The sequence below is a fragment of the Lactuca serriola genome, chromosome 7 (assembly GCF_051521515.1).
Source record: "Lactuca serriola cultivar US96UC23 chromosome 7, Lser_US96UC23_V15, whole genome shotgun sequence".
NCBI lineage: Eukaryota > Viridiplantae > Streptophyta > Magnoliopsida > Asterales > Asteraceae > Lactuca > Lactuca serriola.
In genome coordinates this window covers 89,097,538-89,108,359 of record NC_136414.1, presented here as the reverse complement: position 1 = coordinate 89,108,359, position 10,822 = coordinate 89,097,538, and positions in this window count along the sequence as shown.

The following is a 10,822-nucleotide window of genomic DNA, read 5'->3' as shown; positions in this document are numbered from 1 at the left end:
GAGTTTGCTTAGGGTGACCTCTTCCTTGTTCATGTGGTAGGTCATCCTAAATTGGTTGTAGCATGAAGGCAAGGAATGAAGGACGATGTCGATGGCCAAATACTCCCCAAAGTTAACATTTAACTTGCGAAGACGATCAACATATCGTTGCATCTTTTGTAAGTGCACAGTCAACGATTCTCCATTTTTCATCTTAGCGGTGATCATGTTGGTGATGATCTCGTAGCGCTCTTGCCTCGCGCTTTGGTGGTACCTCTCCATCAAGTCTTGATGCATCTCATACGGATACATGCCCTCATAGGACTTTTCGAATTCTTGGTTCATAGGGGCTATCATGATGCAATGTACTTTCGTTGCATCACGTTCGTGTGTCTCAAAGACAACCATCTCTTCGGGAGTAGCGATTTCCGAGTTGACCTTCTCGAGCTTTTCGTCGAGGACATACTCTTTGTCCTTGTAGCGTGCAATGGTGCAGATGTATCTTATCCATTCACTAAACTTCATACCATCAAAGGTCACCTTTTGGCAAAGACTCATTAACGTGAATGAGTTAGCAGCAGCGTTGTTTGCGTTCGACATCTACAAATAGAAAGTACAAAGTTTGATTAGAATTGGATCCCTAATTAAACACCAAAATGAAAAATTAGGGCTATGACCCAACAACATTATTCACATATTAGAAAAGGGATGCCGTAATCCAATCGTGCAAATAATTTGGAGGTAAGTGAATGATGATTCACTAATTCTTCACCACGAAAACATAACCTTAAGTTTTATTGAGAATTCCTAGATTTTAGAGATTCGTTGAACCTTTCAATGGCATGTTTAAATCTCGATATGCCCCTCTAGTTTGTGACTGGGATACCGAGGATCACAAAGCAGGTGTGAATTACCATGCAAATCTACATGGTGCCTTCATTGTTACAGTCATCTATTCGATGTGCCGGTAAACCACACACGCTCCATCGAACTATGATCAACAATAAATCACCCTTTTCCACCTTTGCTTAGAACCAATTAGTGTTCCGGTAAACCACACACGCTCCACTAACTTCTTAGCAAGGGTGCAAAGTGCAATTTCATGGAATTGCATCAATTCACTTTTCCTAAAGTAACTAAGATTGGGAATTTTATAAAATAGTTTAGTTACTTTATGTGTTCATTATACTTATTAATGAGGAGAGAGAGTTGCCCTATCCTACTCGTTCGGCTAACGACCCTCCACCGGTCAAGCAAGCGGTGGGTGTGAGTGTACACCCATTAAGATCCATTTTATAGGCAGCAACCTTATACCCACCTTATAGACCGGCTTCGTGAATGAGGCCTACTAGCGGTAAGACTAGCATTTTAATTTTACTTATATATATATATATATATATATATATATATATATATATATATATATATATATTAAGCTTTTAATAATATAATAGTATAGGGTTGAATTTTAAACTTGTAAAACTCTAGGGGTTGAAATTTAAATTCTTCTAAATTAAACTATTTATCACAAAATTCAAATTTCAAAACTTCGGGATAGAAATTGAACTTTTTAAAACAATAGGGATCAAATAAAAAATAATTCAAATTAAGCAATTAATTTCATAATTATCTATATTTGACCTAATTGAATTTTAGTCATTAGATAATTACCAAATAATCTTAAATAGTCCAATATTTATCATATAAATAATCCATATTTAAAATATTTGAAATTTTCTATATTTATGTCAAGGATAATCATTAAATTAAGTTAAAATTCGGATTTTTACATAATAAAACGATTTAGGTATTAATCCAAGACAAAACAGCAACAAAATCCCAAATTATCCTCTGTCTGACGCTCGGACTCGCCGAGTCAAGCTTTGGACTCGCTGAGTCCAAACACTGACTCACCGAGTTGGGTCGACAGAGGGCAAGAAAAAACAATTTTTAGCAAGCAAAACAGTTAAGCATCATATTCAATTGAAACCAACCTGGCTCTGATACCACTGATTGGTTTTAGACATAAGAACTTTCCCTATGTGCACATACAACCCTATAGCTTGGATCTAGGTTTCACTAATTGAACATGCAATAATTCCAAGACTTTTATGGCTAGATCGAAGAACAAAATCAAATGAAAACAGATCTAGAATAATACCTTGGGTTACTTGCTTGAAACCTTCTTCTTCTTGGAGCTTAGAGTCACAAATGTCACTCCTCTAATGGCTTACAAACACCAACTAGCAAGAAGATGACTTGAGAGAGATGAGGAAGAGGGAAATCGGCTCTAGGGTTACTCCAATCACAATGATGGCCGATTTCCTCAACCCTATGGGTGTATTTATACTATGAGCTCCTAGGGTTTCACCCTAAAACCCTAATTGGATAACTTAGCCTCAAAGCAATCCAAATCCTCTTCTAGATTAGGCCTTGGACGATTTCTAGGTGATCCACATCCCTAAAATCGTCCAACCCATATCCCTAAGGGTTATCAGCTCAAATTACAACTTTCACACATTTGACAGTTTATACCCCTTTATTCAATTAATCTCTTTAAGTCACCAAATTAATTCCTAATTAATTTATGACTTATATTAATCAAATAATATTATTATTTCTTTAATATATTATTCTTATAATACATTAATAATAATAATATCTCTTCTCTCTAAATCACCCTATCAAGTTGCTATGGTGAAGGCAACCCAAAAGGACCATGCATAACCGGGTCGAGTACTTACCAAATGTAGTTACAGCCTTAGACACTAATTCAACAATTATTTTCATAAAACAATAATTATTCCCTAATTAAAATACAAGAATTGATATTATTTATTTATAATCACATTAATTATAAATATACAAAATGTGCCAACTTGATAAAGGTGTGGCCCTATAGGATCATATATTATTAGCAATGTCACTCAATAATGATTATTGGGCATATAGATTCAACAATCTCCCACTTGTACAAGATTCATTACAGACTGACATAGACAGAGTTGACGTCTAGCAACGGGCTACTACCCCTAATGACATATGAAAGGTGACATCTCATCAACAACCAATTCCAGGAACTCTAAGCTACAATTCTTACTAAAGGTGTGGTATCAATTATTCCTTTATCCAAATATCATGTCAAACATGAGATATAAATCACCATCAATCTCATTTAATGTTAAACTTTTAGTAAGGCCTTAGATGTCTAATTTTCAATGAATGAGAGGGATAAATCCCATCTTGAGTACATACGCCCATAAATGTAGTTCATGTCATACACAATGATGACCCTTATGACTACTTTTACGGAATAGCATTAAACCAAGTCAAAGTACAACAATTACTACACTTTAAATCCCAAATATGTATCTTAGGTCTAAGAATACAAAGATACAACCTTGATCAAAACATCACTCTTGACTATGATCCATAAAGTGATTTTGATGCGGGCCAAGTCCAATACTTATTCTCCTAATCAAGTACCTATGAAGTTGGTAACAACTCATGCTATTCTCATCTCCATGAGAATCCACTAATCCACTCATATTAGTCTTACCTCATAGATGCTCCCACAACTATGAACGACTATAGAGATTTAGAATAACCTAGTTATTCAAGGATTTAAACATGCTAATATAGAACACAACAATCATTCAATGAAAGAATCATATCTAATATATCAATTCATTACAATATATGTTGCTTGTACTGTTCCAATATCCAAATACTAAATTTTAATAAAATATATATACTTATATCAACAAGGCTCTATACCTACAGCTTGACTTTCATGCTTTAGCTGATGAAGGATCTTCGTTAAGTGGATTTGAAAAACTTGATTTGTATAAACTTTGCGAATACAAACATGTTCTTATATATATATATATATATATATATATATATATATATATATATATAACACATATATAGAGAAAAATGTTGAGAATGTATTAGATGCTTAAATATGACTTACATACCAATACTTGTGTAACGGGATTACTCATAGCCAAAATGAACTTTACATTAAGCATCTTTGTATGTGGTTCTCCAAACCACAATGTACTCTAATTCTGATGTGTAACTTTAATTAAAATCTACATGCAGACACTATCCATGTAGCTTCTCTTTATTCATAAAGAGAACACGCCTCATTGAGAAACTTCTCAATTTATTTGTTAGTTTAGCATATTTGAAACAACTTAAACATAACTTCCTTTTAAATACTATGCAGATTAGGAATATTCCTCTAGTTCTCGCATGCACTTTAGAATGTTCCATTAAGTCATACAATGACTTATTCTCGGATCATACTGGTATCATTAGACATTCTCTAAGCATACAACTTATTTGGCCTTTATGTATAATTATAACATATATGATTAATCCAATTCAAGTAGCAAATGGAATACAATAATATTATCTAGTTCAAAAACATTTTCACTAGAATTTTGCTAAAAATCATGTGATGTGGTACTTGACAAGATGACTCTCTCAGAGTCCTTTATCTTAAGTTCTTTAATATACTTGACAGTTAATGCAATTTTACTTAATCAGTTAAGTTGTCATGATCTATCTATATAGATATTTATTCCAGGTATTAGTATGTCGACTACATATAAGACTAAGAATGTTACCGCACTCCCACTAACTTTATATAAACACAAGAGTCTTCTTGATTTATAATTAAATCACACTATGTAATTATCTTATAAGAAAAAAGATTCTTACTTTGAGATGTTAGCTTAAATATGGAAGGATTTTCATTCATGTTTGTTTTCTCCTTTGAAAACTCACTAACTCATTATATTCATAATATATCGATGAAGATTAATCAAGCCCATACTTGATAATCATACATGAATACATACATACATATATATATATATATATATATATATATATGTGTGTGTGTGTGTGTGTGAGTGTTTATTAGTTTCTGATCAACTATTGAGCATATTCAACAAAATTTGAAAACTTGCTAGTTCCAAACTATGATGCATTTAGTTTATGGATCTTTAGCTCTTAAAGTTCCAAATTGCTCCCACTTAGAAAAAGGACATTCTAAGCACTTATCTTCTGGAATGAAAATTAGTGGGATTAGTGGAGACTTCATATTAAACAATCATTTAGGATAGTCTACATAAATGCAATTAATAGATGTTAAAGTGGTTAAGCTCATTGTCTAACATAATATCCATAACTCTATACCTTTTAGATAAGGAAAACCCATTACATCCTTTGTCTAATGAAAATATTTAATCCACTTGTTGGGTTTGAAAAAATATATATTCAATATATATTTGTTGCAGTGAGCATAGTTCCAAAATTTTATGAAGTATATAGCTATTTAAAAAAAACACCATATAATAGACTGAAAGGTCTATTTATATCCTCTTCAAAAACTTGTACTATCGACATTCAACTCGTACCCAGGTGACCTTATCCCAATAGAGAATAAAAAGGCTACCTAGAACATCAAAAGATAAATCCAAGTGATTAGGTGATCTTGTGCCACAAGAACCATACTAATGATGAGTGAGTGTTCATGTTGAAAGATGGTATCCCTTGATACTCCTTTCGATTATTGGTTTATCTAGTCCGCCTTGTGGCCTTATGTAACGATTATTTTTGGGTTGTTGGTCTGCTAGAGTATTGTTTGTAGCAAGGGCTGGTTATAGAGTAGTTTTGTATGTAATTTATGGTTTCGTTGATGGCCAATAATTATTATATTGGTTTTATGGTAAAGATGGTTCCTTTGGTATATATGGTTGCACCATTTACTGGTATATATGGTTGCACTCTTTACTGGTGTTGCATTTCTTATGTATGCTAGGGTTTCATACGACAGGGGGGGTATGGTATTTCCTCCTGTTACTCATTGATTGTTATGGCAACTCGGTGTCTTGGTAGTTTGTCTAATACTGTTGACATGCTTGGTTTTGGAATTGTTGCATGTTTCAACCAAACCAAAATTTGTACGTATGTTAGTTTCTACATGGGTCCTTCTTTATCTGCTCCCCATCACTTGCTTATCTTTTCCCTTGCTTGCAAATGTTTTGTTTTTCATCATAGTCGGGGTTTGTTGATTCATTGGCTTTTGCACATCTTGTTGTTCATTATTCGTGGGTGGGATCTACATGAAGACTAGAAGCATGTTAATTGGGTAAATAGTGTAGGTTACGTGGTTTGTAGCTATGATTTTTCTATTATTTTCAGATAGAAACTCAGTCTAATACATGGATGGCGAAAACGATGTTATGTGTACTCTCATGTCGCATATTAACAGTGAGTTAAGGAAACGTGTGTTAATAATATCCATGGAGAGTTGACAACGTCCTAAAAGAATGACACAAGAAAGGCCTAAAAGATCTATATGCCCAAAAATCATTATAGAATGATATTTCTTAATAATATATGATCCTATAGGGTCTCACCTTATAGTAAGTTATCATTTATTGAGTATTTATTAGAATTTGATTAATAATAAATATTATCAACACTTGTATTTAATTGGGAAACTATTATTTATGGAAATAATATTTTCTTAGAGAGAAAAACAACTAGTTATTCATATTGAATGTTTGGACTAGTTACAACTCATATGTTACTTACATATATTGCATAAACAATATGGAATAAAATACCAACTAACTTTGACTCTTGCTAGTCAAAATCATGGGTCCCCATGCATGAGTGAGTGTTTCTTGTGAAGCAACCTCTTACAGCGTCATGCTTCTAATTTTCACCATGCTTTCCTTTACTAAAAGGCATGGTCCTTTCACGTATGTAAGTATTTAAAGAGAAGAATGACAAGAATTTGGAGTTATTTTTCTACTTATTCTCTTTCTTTTTCTCTATAAAAGCCGAGAGCTCTAGGAGCTCTTTCCTTCTCCTCTCTCTCTTGAAAATGTTGTGTAGATTTAGGTTCCTTAGTTGCTTCTCCTTTCAAGGTTTATTTGGTATAAGTTATTTAAGTCTTAAGAAGTAGTAATTACAAGTGAAGACTAGCATCTTGATGGGATTTATCCTTTCTTGGTGGAAACACATAGAGAGTCTCTATTTTGAGTCTTTTGCCACACTTCATCAACTTCCAATCTCCCATGAGAATCAAAGACTTCAAGGGTTGTAATCTTTTCTTTCTATGTGATTTTCTTTCTTTAGGTAAATAAAACTAGTTTTTATGATATTCTTTAAAATGCTTCAATTTCTAACCTTGTAGTTTTGAGACTATTTTTTTTAATATAAACCCAACAATTGGTATCAGATCCATCTTGCAAGCTTGATTAGATTATTTGATTATTTAGATACTCATGGTTACCAGAAAATATGGATAAATTGTTTTGTTTAAAATGAGTCCATACATAGTTTGTATAACAACTTTCTAATTGTTATTTTTTGTGACAAAAGTTTACATGGAATTTTTTTTATCAAAGTTGTCTAAGAAAAAGAAGGGTTGTTTTATATGTTAATGTATTTTAGAGTGCATAAACAGGTCATTGACAATTTGTGTTGTTGTATGAGTTGACTTATAAAATGATTTTAATATTCTTTTATTCATAGGGTATGTGATAAATAGCTCATTTGCGTCTTTGTTATTTTGTAAGTAATAGATTACTATTACACTAGTTTATTTTATATAAAATGAAACAAATAAAGATGATGGCCATTTTAAAGCAACACATGGAGCCCATGAATATATTTTTGAAGGAAAATAAATATATTTTATTTGACATATGTGAATAGTATATATGTATAAAAGATGACTATGTCTATTTTCACTATATGCGATAGAAAATAATTATTAAGGAACTATATATAATGATGTATGACTTCCCTTCTAATTAATGTCTAGATTAACTATAAGAAACCACATCGACTTAATAAACAACTATGTTGAAATATTTTACACATGAATAAAATTAAATATAATATATGGTTTAATGTTATTTATAGTTGCTGTTATTGTTAATTAATTATTTATAATTTATTTCCTTTAATGTTTTAATTTCTATCATTATAATTATCTAAGACATCAAACATTGTTTTTTTTTCAAGTTTTAAAGGTAACAATATAATCATTTATATAGAGTTATTTTTAACTACTGTTTGTAAGTTATTTTAAGCTACTTATTTGAAAACTTTTGACGATTATAAAAATATCTTTAGAAAATATTTTAGTTAAATTGAGATTACAATTAGTTTTTGCATTTATCATTATAAGTTATCACTTTTAACTATTTACAAAATATTCTTTAGTTAATTTTTTAAGTGGAACTGAAATTTATATTTAAGTGACATTGTAATGTTATATTTAAATTAACAATTTAAGTATTTTGTCCAAAATGTTCAAAAGTTGTAGCTTTAAACTGATAATGGTTACATACAACATATTAAATCTAATAAATTAGGTATAATATGTTAAAAGTTAAAAACATAAGTTTATAAGTAGAAGTAAAGATATTATTTTAAAATTAAAATTTAGTATATTTATGATTACACTTTAAGTTTGATATTTATTTAAGACACTACAATTTATCACTTTTAACTATTTACAAAATATTATCTGGGATGTTTAAGTTAAACTAAAATTTATATTTATGTTGACCCTGTATTGTTTTATTTAAATTTAATAATTTAATTAGTTTATACAAATTATTCCAAAATTGTATCTTTAAAATGATAATGATTTACATCCAACAATATATTAAAACGAATAAATTAAATATAATATGTTAAATGTTAAAAAAATAACTTTATAAGTAAAAGTAAATATATTATTTTAATATTGAAATTTAGTTTATATATGATTACACTTTAGGTTAGATATTTATTTAACCTTATTAAGCAACTTATAATTATTATTAGAAAGAAATTGAAAAATCATGGAAGTTTCAAATGAATGAGGTGAAAGGAAAAATGTTTCATTTATATATATATATATATATATATATATATATATATATATATATATATATATATAAAGAAAAGTAAAGACTAAGGCATGAACACAGCGTAGGTGCTTCGCTTTCCTTCAATGTTCGACCCTCACGCCTAATGATGAAATAGAAGAGATATTGGTGAGGGTTGCAATCCTCATCCTCGTACCCAAACCCCACCCCATCTGCGCCCTGCCTAATCACACGTTTGAGTAAAGATATATCGGCCGGGTATATAGAACTCGATAGATATTCGTTTAGTAAAAAAATCCACTTTTTTAGTAATTCTAAGAAATGTATAAAAATACAAACCAATAATCACATAATTAAAACGTTTAAATGTTTATACTTCATTTTCGTAGTAAAAAAATAAAACAAAAAAGATGATCATGGCATTCTCATGTTTGTTAAGAAACTAAAAATAAAAATGATAAATTTCATACACTAAGTAACAAAATCCACAATGCTCCGAGGTTCAGGTAAAAATATATTAGTCGGGTTTGCAGAACTCGATAGATATTTGTATAGTTAAATAAATCCATTTTTTGGTAATTCTAAAAAATATATATAAAAAAATAAACAAAAGCAATAATCACGAAATTAAAACATTAAATTGTTCATACTTCATTCTCATAAATAAATAATAAAAAAGATGATCACAACATTCTTATGGTTGTTAAGAAACTAAAATAAAAATGAGAAATCTTCGTAGACGAAGTAACAAAATCAACAATCCTTGTATCTGATGCATCATCTCTTATAACTTGAAATTTTGCAATATGTTTTTCTCTATTTTAGTGTATACCTAGAAATAAATAAATAAACAAAGATAAGTTCATTACAAAGTATTTTATGCTAAATAAATCAAAATATAATATAATAGGGTTAGAATATAGAAAAACAATACCTAATTTCTCATCCCATGACCGATCTTGTGCACAAAATAATGTTTCCAATGTATCACAATGATGCCTATTACAGTGAGGAGTGATGTGTCTTCCACATGTACTAAAGGTTGATTCAAAAGCAACGGTAGACATTGCTATAGTCAGAACATCATTAACAACTCGTTGCAAAGTAGGATTGCTTAAGACTAGTAGCCTTCCATCGTTCTAAAATATCAAAAAATTTGGTCCTTTCCAAAACAATCTCCTTTAAATAATAATGTAACTCAGACTTGTAAGTATCAACAGATGAAATGATACTCGCAAATAAATTGTAACCAGCCAAATAATCTCCATAATCATCAATATATATATATATATATATATATATATATATATATATATATATATATATATTGGAGTAGGATCAAATGAAAACACCTAAAAGGTTGAGAACGCAAGAACAAATCTAGAGCATCTAAATATTCAAATATAAGACTATTATCAAATGGATCATTTATGTAAATTCTGAAATTATTGGTATTAAAGTGTAACTTAAAAAAGGTGATAAGGGTATGATGGTAATTACAACTTTAGCCGGTTCTTGTAATTTCTCACTCACTCCCGTATTTCCTTTCTAATTCTCCATATCGTTGTTCATCTCTCTTTCTATATATCTAGGGTTTAATCAATAAACCGCCTCTTGCACACCACAATATCTTCTTCTCTCAAACTCCTTCCATCGCACCATGGATTGTCACAATGTCGCATCCATAATCTAACCATCACAACTCGCTAACTCATGAAGTTTATGTATAGCCGACGTTTCTAGGTCGGGCATCGTTTCTCTGAACAACCACCACCACCCAAGACGCCATCGTTCACGTCCGTCAAAACCATGGTCCACCTTTTCCGCCTCTAGAACAATCTTTAAAAGAATGATCGGCGTCCCCTTTTCAGGTGATTTTTTTCGAATTTCTATCACCATCATTGTTCCTCTTAATCGTCATTATTTTTCTG